We start from the raw sequence: 16,951 nt of genomic DNA on the forward strand, positions 1-16,951 counted from the left end.
CAACATGAGGCACGATCTATTTGACATTTTGAATCATTTTTGGTATAGTCCGAAAAATTCATTTTCTGATGAAAAACGATGACTCCGGACATGTCGAACGTCCCCAAAATGGTCCATATCGATGAAATTTTAACATTTAATCTTTTGACTCCAAACAACTGTTGGATGTGAATTATGACTTTTTCAACTAAAATAAGTGTGTTTAAAGTCATTTATGTGCCTGAAATTGGTCAAAATTGAAACTTTTGAGTAAGCAAAACTCTGTAAAAATGGCAATTTTGGTCACTCTGAGGGGTTAAAAAGTGGTTATTCAACATGAGGCACCATCACGTTGACATTTTGAATCATTTTTGGTACAGTCTGAAAAATTCATTTTCTGATGAAAAACGATGACTCCGGACCTGTCGAACGTCCCCAAAATGGTCCATATCGATGAAATTTTAACATTTAATCTTTTGACTCCAAACAACTGTTGGATGTGAATTAAGTCTTTTTCAACTAAAATAAGTGTGTTTAAAGTCATTTATGTGCCTGAAATTGGTCAAAATTGAAACTTTTGTGTAAGCAATACTCTGTAAAAATGGCAATTTTGGTCACTCTGAGGGGTTAAAAAGTGGTTATTCAACATGAGGCACCATCACTTTGACATTTTGAATCATTTTTGGTACAGTCTGAAAAATTCATTTTCTGATGAAAAACGATGACTCCGGACCTGTCCAACGTACCCAAAATGGTCCATATCGATGAAATTTTAACATTTAATCTTTTGACTCCAAATAACTGTTGGATGTGAATTAAGTCTTTTTCAACTAAAATAAGTGTGTTTAAAGTCATTTATGTGCCTGAAATTGGTCAAAATTGAAGCTTTTGTGTAAGCAACACTCTGTAAAAATGGCAATTTTGGTCACTCTGAGGGGTTAAAAAGTGGTTATTCAACATGAGGCACCATCACTTTGACATTTTGAATGATTTTTGGTACAGTCCTAAAAATTCATTTTCTGATGAAAAACGATGACTCCGGACCTGTCGAACGTCCCCAAAATGGTCCATATTGATGAAATTTTAACATTTAATCTTTTGACTCCAAACGACTGTTGGATGTGAATTAAGTCTTTTTCAACTAAAATAAGTGTGTTTAGAGTCATTTATGTGCCTGAAATTGGTCAAAATTGAAGCTTTTGTGTAAGCAAAACTCTGTAAAAATGTCAATTTTGGTCACTCTGAGGGGTTAAAAAGTGGTTATTCAACATGAGGCACGTTCTATTTGACATTTTGAATCATTTTTGGTATAGTCCGAAAAATTCATTTTCTGATGAAAAACGATGACTCCGGACCTGTCGAACGTCCCCAAAATGGTCCATATCGATGAAATTTTAACATTTAATCTTTTGACTCCAAACGACTGTTGGATGTGAATTATGACTTTTTCAACTAAAATAAGTGTGTTTAAAGTCATTTATGTGCCTGAAATTAGTCAAAATTGAAGCTTTTGAGTAAGCAAAACTCTGTAAAAATGGCAATTTTGGTCACTCTGAGGGGTTAAAAAGTGGTTATTCAACATGAGGCACGATCCATTTGACATTTTGAATCATTTTGGGTATAGTCCGAAAAATTCATTTTCTGATGAAAAACGATGACTCCGGACCTGTCGAACGTCCCCAAAATGGTCCATATCGATGAAATTTTAACATTTAATCTTTTGACTCCAAACGACTGTTGGATGTGAATTAAGTCTTTTTCAACTAAAATAAGTGTGTTTAAAGTCATTTATGTGCCTGAAATTGGTCAAAATTGAAGCTTTTGTGTAAGCAAAACTCTGTAAAAATGGCAATTTTGGTCACTCTGAGGGGTTAAAAAGTGGTTATTCAACATGAGGCACGATCTATTTGACATTTTGAATCATTTTTGGTATAGTCTGAAAAATTCATTTTCTGATGAAAAACGATGACTCCGGACCTGTCGAACGTCCCCAAAATGGTCCATATCGATGAAATTTTAACATTTAATCTTTTGACTCCAAACAACTGTTGGATGTGAATTAAGTCTTTTTCAACTAAAATAAGTGTGTTTGAAGTCATTTATGTGCCTGAAATTGGTCAAAATTGAAACTTTTGTGTAAGCAAAACTCTGTAAAAATGGCAATTTTGGTCACTCTGAGGGGTTAAAAAGTGGTTATTCAACATTAGGCACCATCACTTTGACATTTTGAATCATTTTTGGTACAGTCCTAAAAATTCATTTTCTGATGAAAAACGATGACTCCGGACCTGTCGAACGTACCCAAAATGGTCCATATCGATGAAATTTTAACATTTAATCTTTTGACTCCAAACGACTGTTGGATGTGAATTATGACATTTTCAACTAAAATAAGTGTGTTTAAAGTCATTTATGTGCCTGAAATTGGTCAAAATTGAAGCTTTTGAGTAAGCAAAACTCTGTAAAAACGGCAATTTTGGTCACTCTGAGGGGTTTAAAAGTGGTTATTCAACATGAGGCACGATCCATTTGACATTTTGAATCATTTTTGGTACAGTCCGAAAAATTAATTTTTTGATGAAAAACGATGACTCCGGACCTGTCGAACGTCCCCAAAATGGTCCATATCGATGAAATTTTAACATTTAATCTTTTGACTCCAAACGACTGTTGGATGTGAATTAAGTCTTTTTCAACTAAAATAAGTGTGTTTAAAGTCATTTATGTGCCTGAAATTGGTCAAAATTGAAGCTTTTGTGTAAGCAAAACTCTGTAAAAATGGCAATTTTGGTCACTCTGAGGGGTTAAAAAGTGGTTATTCAACATGAGGCACGATCCATTTGACATTTTGAATCATTTTTGGTATAGTCCGAGAAATTCATTTTCTGATGAAAAACGATGACTCCGGACCTGTCGAACGTACCCAAAATGGTCCATATCGATGAAATTTTAACATTTAATCTTTTGACTCCAAACGACTGTTGGATGTGAATTATGACTTTTTCAACTAAAATAAGTGTGTTTAAAGTCATTTATGTGCCTGAAATTGGTCAAAATTGAAGCTTTTGAGTAAGCAAAACTCTGTAAAAATGGCAATTTTGGTCACTCTGAGGGGTTAAAAAGTGGTTATTCAACATGAGGCACCATCACTTTGACATTTTGAATAATTTTTGGTACAGTCCTAAAAATTCATTTTCTGATGAAAAACGATGACTCCGGACCTGTCGAACGTACCCAAAATGGTCCATATCGATGAAATTTTAACATTTAATCTTTTGACTCCAAACGACTGTTGGATGTGAATTAAGTCTTTTTAAACTAAAATAAGTGTGTTTAAAGTCATTTATGTGCCTGAAATTGGTCAAAATTGAAGCTTTTGTGTAAGCAACACTCTGTAAAAATGGCAATTTTGGTCACTCTGAGGGGTTAAAAAGTGGTTATTCAACATGAGGCACCATCACTTTGACATTTTGAATGATTTTTGGTACAGTCCTAAAAATTCATTTTCTGATGAAAAACGATGACTCCGGACCTGTCGAACGTCCCCAAAATGGTCCATATCGATGAAATTTTAACATTTAATCTTTTGACTCCAAACGACTGTTGGATGTGAATTAAGTCTTTTTCAACTAAAATAAGTGTGTTTAGAGTCATTTATGTGCCTGAAATTGGTCAAAATTGAAGCTTTTGTGTAAGCAAAACTCTGTAAAAATGGCAATTTTGGTCACTCTGAGGGGTTAAAAAGTGGTTATTCAACATGAGGCACGTTCTATTTGACATTTTGAATCATTTTTGGTATAGTCCGAAAAATTCATTTTCTGATGAAAAACGATGACTCCGGACCTGTCGAACGTCCCCAAAATGGTCCATATCGATGAAATTTTAACATTTAATCTTTTGACTTCAAACGACTGTTGGATGTGAATTATGACTTTTTCAACTAAAATAAGTGTGTTTAAAGTCATTTATGTGCCTGAAATTAGTCAAAATTGAAGCTTTTGAGTAAGCAAAACTCTGTAAAAATGGCAATTTTGGTCACTCTGAGGTGTTAAAAAGTGGTTATTCAACATGAGGCACGATCCATTTGACATTTTGAATCATTTTGGGTATAGTCCGAAAAATTCATTTTCTGATGAAAAACGATGACTCCGGACCTGTCGAACGTCCCCAAAATGGTCCATATCGATGAAATTTTAACATTTAATCTTTTGACTCCAAACGACTGTTGGATGTGAATTAAGTCTTTTTCAACTAAAATAAGTGTGTTTAAAGTCATTTATATGCCTGAAATTGGTCAAAATTGAAGCTTTTGTGTAAGCAAAACTCTGTAAAAATGGCAATTTTGGTCACTCTGAGGGGTTAAAAAGTGGTTATTCAACATGAGGCACGATCTATTTGACATTTTGAATCATTTTTGGTATAGTCTGAAAAATTCATTTTCTGATGAAAAACGATGACTCCGGACCTGTCGAACGTCCCCAAAATGGTCCATATCGATGAAATTTTAACATTTAATCTTTTGACTCCAAACAACTGTTGGATGTGAATTAAGTCTTTTTCAACTAAAATAAGTGTGTTTAAAGTCATTTATGTGCCTGAAATTGGTCAAAATTGAAACTTTTGTGTAAGCAAAACTCTGTAAAAATGGCAATTTTGGTCACTCTGAGGGGTTAAAAAGTGGTTATTCAACATGAGGCACCATCACTTTGACATTTTGAATCATTTTTGGTACAGTCCTAAAAATTCATTTTCTGATGAAAAACGATGACTCCGGACCTGTCGAACGTACCCAAAATGGTCCATATCGATGAAATTTTAACATTTAATCTTTTGACTCCAAACGACTGTTGGATGTGAATTATGACATTTTCAACTAAAATAAGTGTGTTTAAAGTCATTTATGTGCCTGAAATTGGTCAAAATTGAAGCTTTTGAGTAAGCAAAACTCTGTAAAAACGGCAATTTTGGTCACTCTGAGGGGTTTAAAAGTGGTTATTCAACATGAGGCACGATCCATTTGACATTTTGAATCATTTTTGGTAGAGTCCGAAAAATTAATTTTTTGATGAAAAACGATGACTCCGGACCTGTCGAACATCCCCAAAATGGTCCATATCGATGAAATTTTAACATATAATCTTTTGACTCCAAATGACTGTTGGATGTGAATTATGACTTTTTCAACTAAAATAAGTGTGTTTAAAGTCATTTATGTGCCTGAAATTGGTCAAAATTGAAGCTTTTGAGTAAGCAAAACTCTGTAAAAAGTGGCAATTTTGGTCACTCTGAGGGGTTAAAAAGTGGTTATTCAACATGAGGCACCATCACTTTGACATTTTGAATCATTTTTGGTATAGTCCGAAAAATTCATTTTCTGATGAAAAACAATGACTCCGGACCTGTCGAACGTCCCCAAAATGGTCCATATCGATGAAATTTTAACATTTAATCTTTTGACTCCAAACGACTGTTGGATGTGAATTAAGTCTTTTTCAACTAAAATAAGTGTGTTTAAAGTCATTTATGTGCCTGAAATTGGTCAAAATTGAAGCTTTTGTGTAAGCAAAACTCTGTAAAAATGGCAATTTTGGTCACTCTGAGGGGGTTAAAAAGTGGTTATTCAACATGAGGCACAATCTATTTGACATTTTGAATCATTTTTGGTATAGTCCGAAAAATTCATTTTCTGATGAAAAACGATGACTCCGGACATGTCGAACGTCCCCAAAATGGTCCATATCGATGAAATTTTAACATTTAATCTTTTGACTCCAAACAACTGTTGGATGTGAATTATGACTTTTTCAACTAAAATAAGTGTGTTTAAAGTCATTTATGTGCCTGAAATTGGTCAAAATTGAAACTTTTGAGTAAGCAAAACTCTGTAAAAATGGCAATTTTGGTCACTCTGAGGGGTTAAAAAGTGGTTATTCAACATGAGGCACCATCACGTTGACATTTTGAATCATTTTTGGTACAGTCTGAAAAATTCATTTTCTGATGAAAAACGATGACTCCGGACCTGTCGAACGTCCCCAAAATGGTCCATATCGATGAAATTTTAACATTTAATCTTTTGACTCCAAACAACTGTTGGATGTGAATTAAGTCTTTTTCAACTAAAATAAGTGTGTTTAAAGTCATTTATGTGCCTGAAATTGGTCAAAATTGAAACTTTTGTGTAAGCAATACTCTGTAAAAATGGCAATTTTGGTCACTCTGAGGGGTTAAAAAGTGGTTATTCAACATGAGGCACCATCACTTTGACATTTTGAATCATTTTTGGTACAGTCTGAAAAATTCATTTTCTGATGAAAAACGATGACTCCGGACCTGTCCAACGTACCCAAAATGGTCCATATCGATGAAATTTTAACATTTAATCTTTTGACTCCAAACAACTGTTGGATGTGAATTAAGTCTTTTTCAACTAAAATAAGTGTGTTTAAAGTCATTTATGTGCCTGAAATTGGTCAAAATTGAAGCTTTTGTGTAAGCAACACTCTGTAAAAATGGCAATTTTGGTCACTCTGAGGGGTTAAAAAGTGGTTATTCAACATGAGGCACCATCACTTTGACATTTTGAATGATTTTTGGTACAGTCCTAAAAATTCATTTTCTGATGAAAAACGATGACTCCGGACCTGTCGAACGTCCCCAAAATGGTCCATATCGATGAAATTTTAACATTTAATCTTTTGACTCCAAACGACTGTTGGATGTGAATTAAGTCTTTTTCAACTAAAATAAGTGTGTTTAGAGTCATTTATGTGCCTGAAATTGGTCAAAATTGAAGCTTTTGTGTAAGCAAAACTCTGTAAAAATGGCAATTTTGGTCACTCTGAGGGGTTAAAAAGTGGTTATTCAACATGAGGCACGTTCTATTTGACATTTTGAATCATTTTTGGTATAGTCCGAAAAATTCATTTTCTGATGAAAAACGATGACTCCGGACCTGTCGAACGTCCCCAAAATGGTCCATATCGATGAAATTTTAACATTTAATCTTTTGACTCCAAACGACTGTTGGATGTGAATTATGACTTTTTCAACTAAAATAAGTGTGTTTAAAGTCATTTATGTGCCTGAAATTAGTCAAAATTGAAGCTTTTGAGTAAGCAAAACTCTGTAAAAATGGCAATTTTGGTCACTCTGAGGGGTTAAAAAGTGGTTATTCAACATGAGGCACGATCCATTTGACATTTTGAATCATTTTGGGTATAGTCCGAAAAATTCATTTTCTGATGAAAAACGATGACTCCGGACCTGTCGAACGTCCCCAAAATGGTCCATATCGATGAAATTTTAACATTTAATCTTTTGACTCCAAACGACTGTTGGATGTGAATTAAGTCTTTTTCAACTAAAATAAGTGTGTTTAAAGTCATTTATGTGCCTGAAATTGGTCAAAATTGAAGCTTTTGTGTAAGCAAAACTCTGTAAAAATGGCAATTTTGGTCACTCTGAGGGGTTAAAAAGTGGTTATTCAACATGAGGCACGATCTATTTGACATTTTGAATCATTTTTGGTATAGTCTGAAAAATTCATTTTCTGATGAAAAACGATGACTCCGGACCTGTCGAACGTCCCCAAAATGGTCCATATCGATGAAATTTTAACATTTAATCTTTTGACTCCAAACAACTGTTGGATGTGAATTAAGTCTTTTTCAACTAAAATAAGTGTGTTTAAAGTCATTTATGTGCCTGAAATTGGTCAAAATTGAAACTTTTGTGTAAGCAAAACTCTGTAAAAATGGCAATTTTGGTCACTCTGAGGGGTTAAAAAGTGGTTATTCAACATGAGGCACCATCACTTTGACATTTTGAATCATTTTTGGTACAGTCCTAAAAATTCATTTTCTGATGAAAAACGATGACTCCGGACCTGTCGAACGTACCCAAAATGGTCCATATCGATGAAATTTTAACATTTAATCTTTTGACTCCAAACGACTGTTGGATGTGAATTATGACATTTTCAACTAAAATAAGTGTGTTTAAAGTCATTTATGTGCCTGAAATTGGTCAAAATTGAAGCTTTTGAGTAAGCAAAACTCTGTAAAAACGGCAATTTTGGTCACTCTGAGGGGTTTAAAAGTGGTTATTCAACATGAGGCACGATCCATTTGACATTTTGAATCATTTTTGGTATAGTCCGAGAAATTCATTTTCTGATGAAAAACGATGACTCCGGACCTGTCGAACGTACCCAAAATGGTCCATATCGATGAAATTTTAACATTTAATCTTTTGACTCCAAACGACTGTTGGATGTGAATTAAGTCTTTTTAAACTAAAATAAGTGTGTTTAAAGTCATTTATGTGCCTGAAATTGGTCAAAATTGAAGCTTTTGTGTAAGCAAAACTCTGTAAAAATGGCAATTTTGGTCACTCTGAGGGGGTTAAAAAGTGGTTATTCAACATGAGGCACGATCTATTTGACATTTTGAATCATTTTTGGTATAGTCCGAAAAATTCATTTTCTGATGAAAAACGATGACTCCGGACATGTCGAACGTCCCCAAAATGGTCCATATCGATGAAATTTTAACATTTAATCTTTTGACTCCAAACAACTGTTGGATGTGAATTATGACTTTTTCAACTAAAATAAGTGTGTTTAAAGTCATTTATGTGCCTGAAATTGGTCAAAATTGAAACTTTTGAGTAAGCAAAACTCTGTAAAAATGGCAATTTTGGTCACTCTGAGGGGTTAAAAAGTGGTTATTCAACATGAGGCACCATCACGTTGACATTTTGAATCATTTTTGGTACAGTCTGAAAAATTCATTTTCTGATGAAAAACGATGACTCCGGACCTGTCGAACGTCCCCAAAATGGTCCATATCGATGAAATTTTAACATTTAATCTTTTGACTCCAAACAACTGTTGGATGTGAATTAAGTCTTTTTCAACTAAAATAAGTGTGTTTAAAGTCATTTATGTGCCTGAAATTGGTCAAAATTGAAACTTTTGTGTAAGCAATACTCTGTAAAAATGGCAATTTTGGTCACTCTGAGGGGTTAAAAAGTGGTTATTCAACATGAGGCACCATCACTTTGACATTTTGAATGATTTTTGGTACAGTCCTAAAAATTCATTTTCTGATGAAAAACGATGACTCCGGACCTGTCGAACGTCCCCAAAATGGTCCATATCGATGAAATTTTAACATTTAATCTTTTGACTTCAAACGACTGTTGGATGTGAATTATGACTTTTTCAACTAAAATAAGTGTGTTTAAAGTCATTTATGTGCCTGAAATTAGTCAAAATTGAAGCTTTTGAGTAAGCAAAACTCTGTAAAAATGGCAATTTTGGTCACTCTGAGGTGTTAAAAAGTGGTTATTCAACATGAGGCACGATCCATTTGACATTTTGAATCATTTTGGGTATAGTCCGAAAAATTCATTTTCTGATGAAAAACGATGACTCCGGACCTGTCGAACGTCCCCAAAATGGTCCATATCGATGAAATTTTAACATTTAATCTTTTGACTCCAAACAACTGTTGGATGTGAATTAAGTCTTTTTCAACTAAAATAAGTGTGTTTAAAGTCATTTATGTGCCTGAAATTGGTCAAAATTGAAACTTTTGTGTAAGCAAAACTCTGTAAAAATGGCAATTTTGGTCACTCTGAGGGGTTAAAAAGTGGTTATTCAACATGAGGCACCATCACTTTGACATTTTGAATCATTTTTGGTACAGTCCTAAAAATTCATTTTCTGATGAAAAACGATGACTCCGGACCTGTCGAACGTACCCAAAATGGTCCATATCGATGAAATTTTAACATTTAATCTTTTGACTCCAAACGACTGTTGGATGTGAATTATGACATTTTCAACTAAAATAAGTGTGTTTAAAGTCATTTATGTGCCTGAAATTGGTCAAAATTGAAGCTTTTGAGTAAGCAAAACTCTGTAAAAACGGCAATTTTGGTCACTCTGAGGGGTTTAAAAGTGGTTATTCAACATGAGGCACGATCCATTTGACATTTTGAATCATTTTTGGTACAGTCCGAAAAATTAATTTTTTGATGAAAAACGATGACTCCGGACCTGTCGAACATCCCCAAAATGGTCCATATCGATGAAATTTTAAAATATAATCTTTTGACTCCAAATGACTGTTGGATGTGAATTATGACTTTTTCAACTAAAATAAGTGTGTTTAAAGTCATTTATGTGCCTGAAATTGGTCAAAATTGAAGCTTTTGAGTAAGCAAAACTCTGTAAAAATGGCAATTTTGGTCACTCTGAGGGGTTAAAAAGTGGTTATTCAACATGAGGCACCATCACTTTGACATTTTGAATCATTTTTGGTATAGTCCGAAAAATTCATTTTCTGATGAAAAACAATGACTCCGGACCTGTCGAACGTCCCCAAAATGGTCCATATCGATGAAATTTTAACATTTAATCTTTTGACTCCAAACGACTGTTGGGTGTGAATTAAGTCTTTTTCAACTAAAATAAGTGTGTTTAAAGTCATTTATGTGCCTGAAATTGGTCAAAATTGAAGCTTTTGTGTAAGCAAAACTCTGTAAAAATGGCAATTTTGGTCACTCTGAGGGGTTTAAAAAGTGGTTATTCAACATGAGGCACGATCTATTTGACATTTTGAATCATTTTTGGTATAGTCCAAAAAATTCATTTTCTGATGAAAAACGATGACTCCGGACCTGTCGAACGTCCCCAAAATGGTCCATATCGATGAAATTTTAACATTTAATCTTTTGACTCTAAACGACTGTTGGATGTGAATTAAGTCTTTTTCAACTAAAATAAGTGTGTTTAAAGTCATTTATGTGCCTGAAATTGGTCAAAATTGAAACTTTTGTGTAAGCAAAACTCTGTAAAAATGGCAATTTTGGTCACTCTGAGGGGTTAAAAAGTGGTTATTCAACATGAGGCACCATCACTTTGACATTTTGAATCATTTTTGGTACAGTCCTAAAAATTCATTTTCTGATGGAAAACGATGACTCCGGACCTGTCGAACGTACCCAAAATGGTCCATATCGATGAAATTTTAACATTTAATCTTTTGACTCCAAACGACTGTTGGATGTGAATTATGACTTTTTCAACTAAAATAAGTGTGTTTAAAGTCATTTATGTGCCTGAAATTGGTCAAAATTGAAGCTTTTGAGTAAGCAAAACTCTGTAAAAATGGCAATTTTGGTCACTCTGAGGGGTTAAAAAGTGGTTATTCAACATGAGGCACGATCCATTTGACATTTTGAATCATTTTTGGTATAGTCAGAAAAATTCATTTTCTGATGAAAAACGATGACTCCGGACCTGTCGAACGTCCCCAAAATGGTCCATATCGATGAAATTTTAACATTTAATCTTTTGACTCCAAACGACTGTTGGATGTGAATTAAGTCTTTTTCAACTAAAATAAGTGTGTTTAGAGTCATTTATGTGCCTGAAATTGGTCAAAATTGAAGCTTTTGTGTAAGCAAAACTCTGTAAAAATGGCAATTTTGGTCACTCTGAGGGGTTAAAAAGTGGTTATTCAACATGAGGCACGTTCTATTTGACATTTTGAATCATTTTTGGTATAGTCCGAAAAATTCATTTTCTGATGAAAAACGATGACTCCGGACCTGTCGAACGTCCCCAAAATGGTCCATATCGATGAAATTTTAACATTTAATCTTTTGACTCTAAACGACTGTTGGATGTGAATTATGACTTTTTCAACTAAAATAAGTGTGTTTAAATTCATTTATGTGCCTGAAATTGGTCAAAATTGAAGCTTTTGAGTAAGCAAAACTCTGTAAAAATGGCAATTTTGGTCACTCTGAGGGGTTAAAAAGTGGTTATTCAACATGAGGCACCATCACGTTGACATTTTGAATCATTTTTGGTACAGTCTGAAAAATTCATTTTCTGATGAAAAACGATGACTCCGGACCTGTCGAACGTCCCCAAAATGGTCCATATCAATGAAATTTTAACATTTAATCTTTTGACTCCAAACAACTGTTGGATGTGAATTAAGTCTTTTTCAACTAAAATTAGTGTGTTTAAAGTCATTAATGTGCCTGAAATTGGTCAAAATTGAAACTTTTGTGTAAGCAAAACTCTGTAAAAATGGCAATTTTGGTCACTCTGAGGGGTTAAAAAGTGGTTATTCAACATGAGGCACATCACTTTGACATTTTGAATCATTTTTGGTACAGTCCTAAAAATTCATTTTCTGATGAAAAACGATGACTCCGGACCTGTCGAACGTCCCCAAAATGGTCCATATCGATGAAATTTTAACATTTAATCTTTTGACTCCAAACGACTGTTGGATGTGAATTAAGTCTTTTTCAACTAAAATAAGTGTGTTTAAAGTCATTAATGTGCCTGAAATTGGTCAAAATTGAAGCTTTTGTGTAAGCAAAACTCTGTAAAAATGGCAATTTTGTCCCTCTGAGGGGTTAAAAAGTGGTTATTCAACATGAGGCACGATCTATTTGACATTTTGAATCATTTTTGGTATAGTCTGAAAAATTCATTTTCTGATGAAAAACGATGACTCAGGACCTGTCGAACGTCCCCAAAATGGTCCATATCGATGAAATTTTAACATTTAATCTTTTGACTCCAAACGACTGTTGGATGTGAATTAAGTCTTTTTCAACTAAAATAAGTGTGTTTAGAGTCATTTATGTGCCTGAAATTGGTCAAAATTGAAGCTTTTGTGTAAGCAAAACTCTGTAAAAATGGCAATTTTGGTCACTCTGAGGGGTTAAAAAGTGGTTATTCAACATGAGGCACGTTCTATTTGACATTTTGAATCATTTTTGGTATAGTCCGAAAAATTCATTTTCTGATGAAAAACGATGACTCCGGACCTGTCGAACGTCCCCAAAATGGTCCATATCGATGAAATTTTAACATTTAATCTTTTGACTCTAAACGACTGTTGGATGTGAATTATGACTTTTTCAACTAAAATAAGTGTTTAAATTCATTTATGTGCATGAAATTGGTCAAAATTGAAGCTTTTGAGTAAGCAAAACTCTGTAAAAATGGCAATTTTGGTCACTCTGAGGGGTTAAAAAGTGGTTATTCAACATGAGGCACCATCACTTTGACATTTTGAATCATTTTTGGTATAGTCCGAAAAATTCATTTTCTGATGAAAAACAATGACTCCGGACCTGTCGAACGTCCCCAAAATGGTCCATATCGATGAAATTTTAACATTTAATCTTTTGACTCCAAACGACTGTTGGGTGTGAATTAAGTCTTTTTCAACTAAAATAAGTGTGTTTAAAGTCATTTATGTGCCTGAAATTGGTCAAAATTGAAACTTTTGAGTAAGCAAAACTCTGTAAAAATGGCAATTTTGGTCACTCTGAGGGGTTAAAAAGTGGTTATTCAACATGAGGCACCATCACGTTGACATTTTGAATCATTTTTGGTACAGTCTGAAAAATTCATTTTCTGATGAAAAACGATGACTCCGGACATGTCGAACGTCCCCAAAATGGTCCATATCGATGAAATTTTAACATTTAATCTTTTGACTCCAAACAACTGTTGGATGTGAATTATGACTTTTTCAACTAAAATAAGTGTGTTTAAAGTCATTTATGTGCCTGAAATTGGTCAAAATTGAAACTTTTGAGTAAGCAAAACTCTGTAAAAATGGCAATTTTGGTCACTCTGAGGGGTTAAAAAGTGGTTATTCAACATGAGGCACCATCACGTTGACATTTTGAATCATTTTTGGTACAGTCTGAAAAATTCATTTTCTGATGAAAAACGATGACTCCGGACCTGTCGAACGTCCCCAAAATGGTCCATATCGATGAAATTTTAACATTTAATCTTTTGACTCCAAACAACTGTTGGATGTGAATTAAGTCTTTTTCAACTAAAATAAGTGTGTTTAAAGTCATTTATGTGCCTGAAATTGGTCAAAATTGAAACTTTTGTGTAAGCAATACTCTGTAAAAATGGCAATTTTGGTCACTCTGAGGGGTTAAAAAGTGGTTATTCAACATGAGGCACCATCACTTTGACATTTTGAATCATTTTTGGTACAGTCTGAAAAATTCATTTTCTGATGAAAAACGATGACTCCGGACCTGTTGAACGTACCCAAAATGGTCCATATCGATGAAATTTTAACATTTAATCTTTTGACTCCAAACGACTGTTGGATGTGAATTATGACTTTTTCAACTAAAATAAGTGTATTTAAAGTCATTTATGTGCCTGAAATTGGTCAAAATTGAAGCTTTTGTGTAAGCAAAACTCTGTAAAAATGGCAATTTTGGTCACTCTGAGGGGTTAAAAAGTGGTTATTCAACATGAGGCACGATCCATTTGACATTTTGAATCATTTTTGGCACAGTCCGAAAAATTAATTTTTGGATGAAAAACGATGACTCCGGACCTGTCGAACATCCCCAAAATGGTCCATATCGATGAAATTTTAACATTTATTCTTTTGACTCCAAACGACTGTTGGATGTGAATTATGACTTTTTCAAATAAAATAAGTGTGTTTAAAGTCATTTGTGTGCCTGAAATTGGTCAAAATTGAAGCTTTTGAGTAAGCAAAACTCTGTAAAAATGGCAATTTTGGTCACTCTGAGGGGTTAAAAAGTGGTTATTCAACATGAGGCACGATCAATTTGACATTTTGAATCATTTTTGGTATAGTCTGAAAACTTCATTTTCTGATGAAAAACGATGACTCCGGACCTGTCGAACGTCCCCAAAATGGTCCATATCGATGAAATTTTAACATTTAATCTTTTGACTCCAAACGACTGTTGGATGTGAATTAAGTCTTTTTCACCTATAATAAGTGTGTTTAAAGTCATTTATGTGCCTGAAATTGGTCAAAATTGAAGCTTTTGTGTAAGCAAAACTCTGTAAAAATGGCAATTTTGGTCACTCTGAGGGGTTTAAAAAGTGGTTATTCAACATGAGGCACGATCTATTTGACATTTTGAATCATTTTTGGTATAGTCCGAAAAATTCATTTTCTGATGAAAAACGATGACTCCGGACCTGTCGAACGTCCCCAAAATGGTCCATATCGATGAAATTTTAACATTTAATCTTTTGACTCTAAACGACTGTTGGATGTGAATCATGACTTTTTCAACTAAAATAGGTGTGTTTAAAGTCATTTATGTGCCTGAAATTGGTCAAAATTGAAGCTTTTGTGTAAGCAAAACTCTGTAAAAATGGCAATTTTGGTCACTCTGATGGGTTAAAAAGTGGTTATTCAACATGAGGCACGATCTATTTGACATTTTGAATCATTTTTGGTATAGTCTGAAAAATTCATTTTCTGATGAAAAACGATGACTCCGGACCTGTCGAACGTCCCCAAAATGGTCCATATCGATGAAATTTTAACATTTAATCTTTTCACTCCAAACAACTGTTGGATGTGAATTAAGTCTTTTTCAACTAAAATAAGTGTGTTTAAAGTCATTTATGTGCCTGAAATTGGTCAAAATTGAAACTTTTGTGTAAGCAAAACTCTGTAAAAATGGCAATTTTGGTCACTCTGAGGGGTTAAAAAGTGGTTATTCAACATGAGGCACCATCACTTTGACATTTTGAATCATTTTTGGTACAGTCCTAAAAATTCATTTTCTGATGGAAAACGATGACTCCGGACCTGTCGAACGTACCCAAAATGGTCCATATCGATGAAATTTTAACATTTAATCTTTTGACTCCAAACGACTGTTGGATGTGAATTATGACTTTTTCAACTAAAATAAGTGTGTTTAAAGTCATTTATGTGCCTGAAATTGGTCAAAATTGAAGCTTTTGAGTAAGCAAAACTCTGTAAAAATGGCAATTTTGGTCACTCTGAGGGGTTAAAAAGTGGTTATTCAACATGAGGCACGATCCATTTGACATTTTGAATCATTTTTGGTATAGTCAGAAAAATTCATTTTCTGATGAAAAACGATGACTCCGGACCTGTCGAACGTCCCCAAAATGGTCCATATCGATGAAATTTTAACATTTAATCTTTTGACTCCAAACGACTGTTGGATGTGAATTAAGTCTTTTTCAACTAAAATAAGTGTGTTTAGAGTCATTTATGTGCCTGAAATTGGTCAAAATTGAAGCTTTTGTGTAAGCAAAACTCTGTAAAAATGGCAATTTTGGTCACTCTGAGGGGTTAAAAAGTGGTTATTCAACATGAGGCACGTTCTATTTGACATTTTGAATCATTTTTGGTATAGTCCGAAAAATTCATTTTCTGATGAAAAACGATGACTCCGGACCTGTCGAACGTCCCCAAAATGGTCCATATCGATGAAATTTTAACATTTAATCTTTTGACTCTAAACGACTGTTGGATGTGAATTATGACTTTTTCAACTAAAATAAGTGTGTTTAAATTCATTTATGTGCCTGAAATTGGTCAAAATTGAAGCTTTTGAGTAAGCAAAACTCTGTAAAAATGGCAATTTTGGTCACTCTGAGGGGTTAAAAAGTGGTTATTCAACATGAGGCACGATCCATTTGACATTTTGAATCATTTTTGGTATAGTCCGAGAAATTCATTTTCTGATGAAAAACGATGACTCCGGACCTGTCGAACGTACCCAAAATGGTCCATATCGATGAAATTTTAACATTTAATCTTTTGACTCCAAACAACTGTTGGATGTGAATTAAGTCTTTTTCAACTAAAATTAGTGTGTTTAAAGTCATTAATGTGCCTGAAATTGGTCAAAATTGAAACTTTTGTGTAAGCAAAACTCTGTAAAAATGGCAATTTTGGTCACTCTGAGGGGTTAAAAAGTGGTTATTCAACATGAGGCACATCACTTTGACATTTTGAATCATTTTTGGTACAGTCCTAAAAATTCATTTTCTGATGAAAAACGATGACTCCGGACCTGTCGAACGTCCCCAAAATGGTCCATATCGATGAAATTTTAACATTTAATCTTTTGACTCCAAACG

Source organism: Lissotriton vulgaris, chromosome 6 (genome assembly GCF_964263255.1).
Source record: "Lissotriton vulgaris chromosome 6, aLisVul1.2, whole genome shotgun sequence".
Classification (NCBI taxonomy): Eukaryota; Metazoa; Chordata; class Amphibia; order Caudata; family Salamandridae; genus Lissotriton; species Lissotriton vulgaris.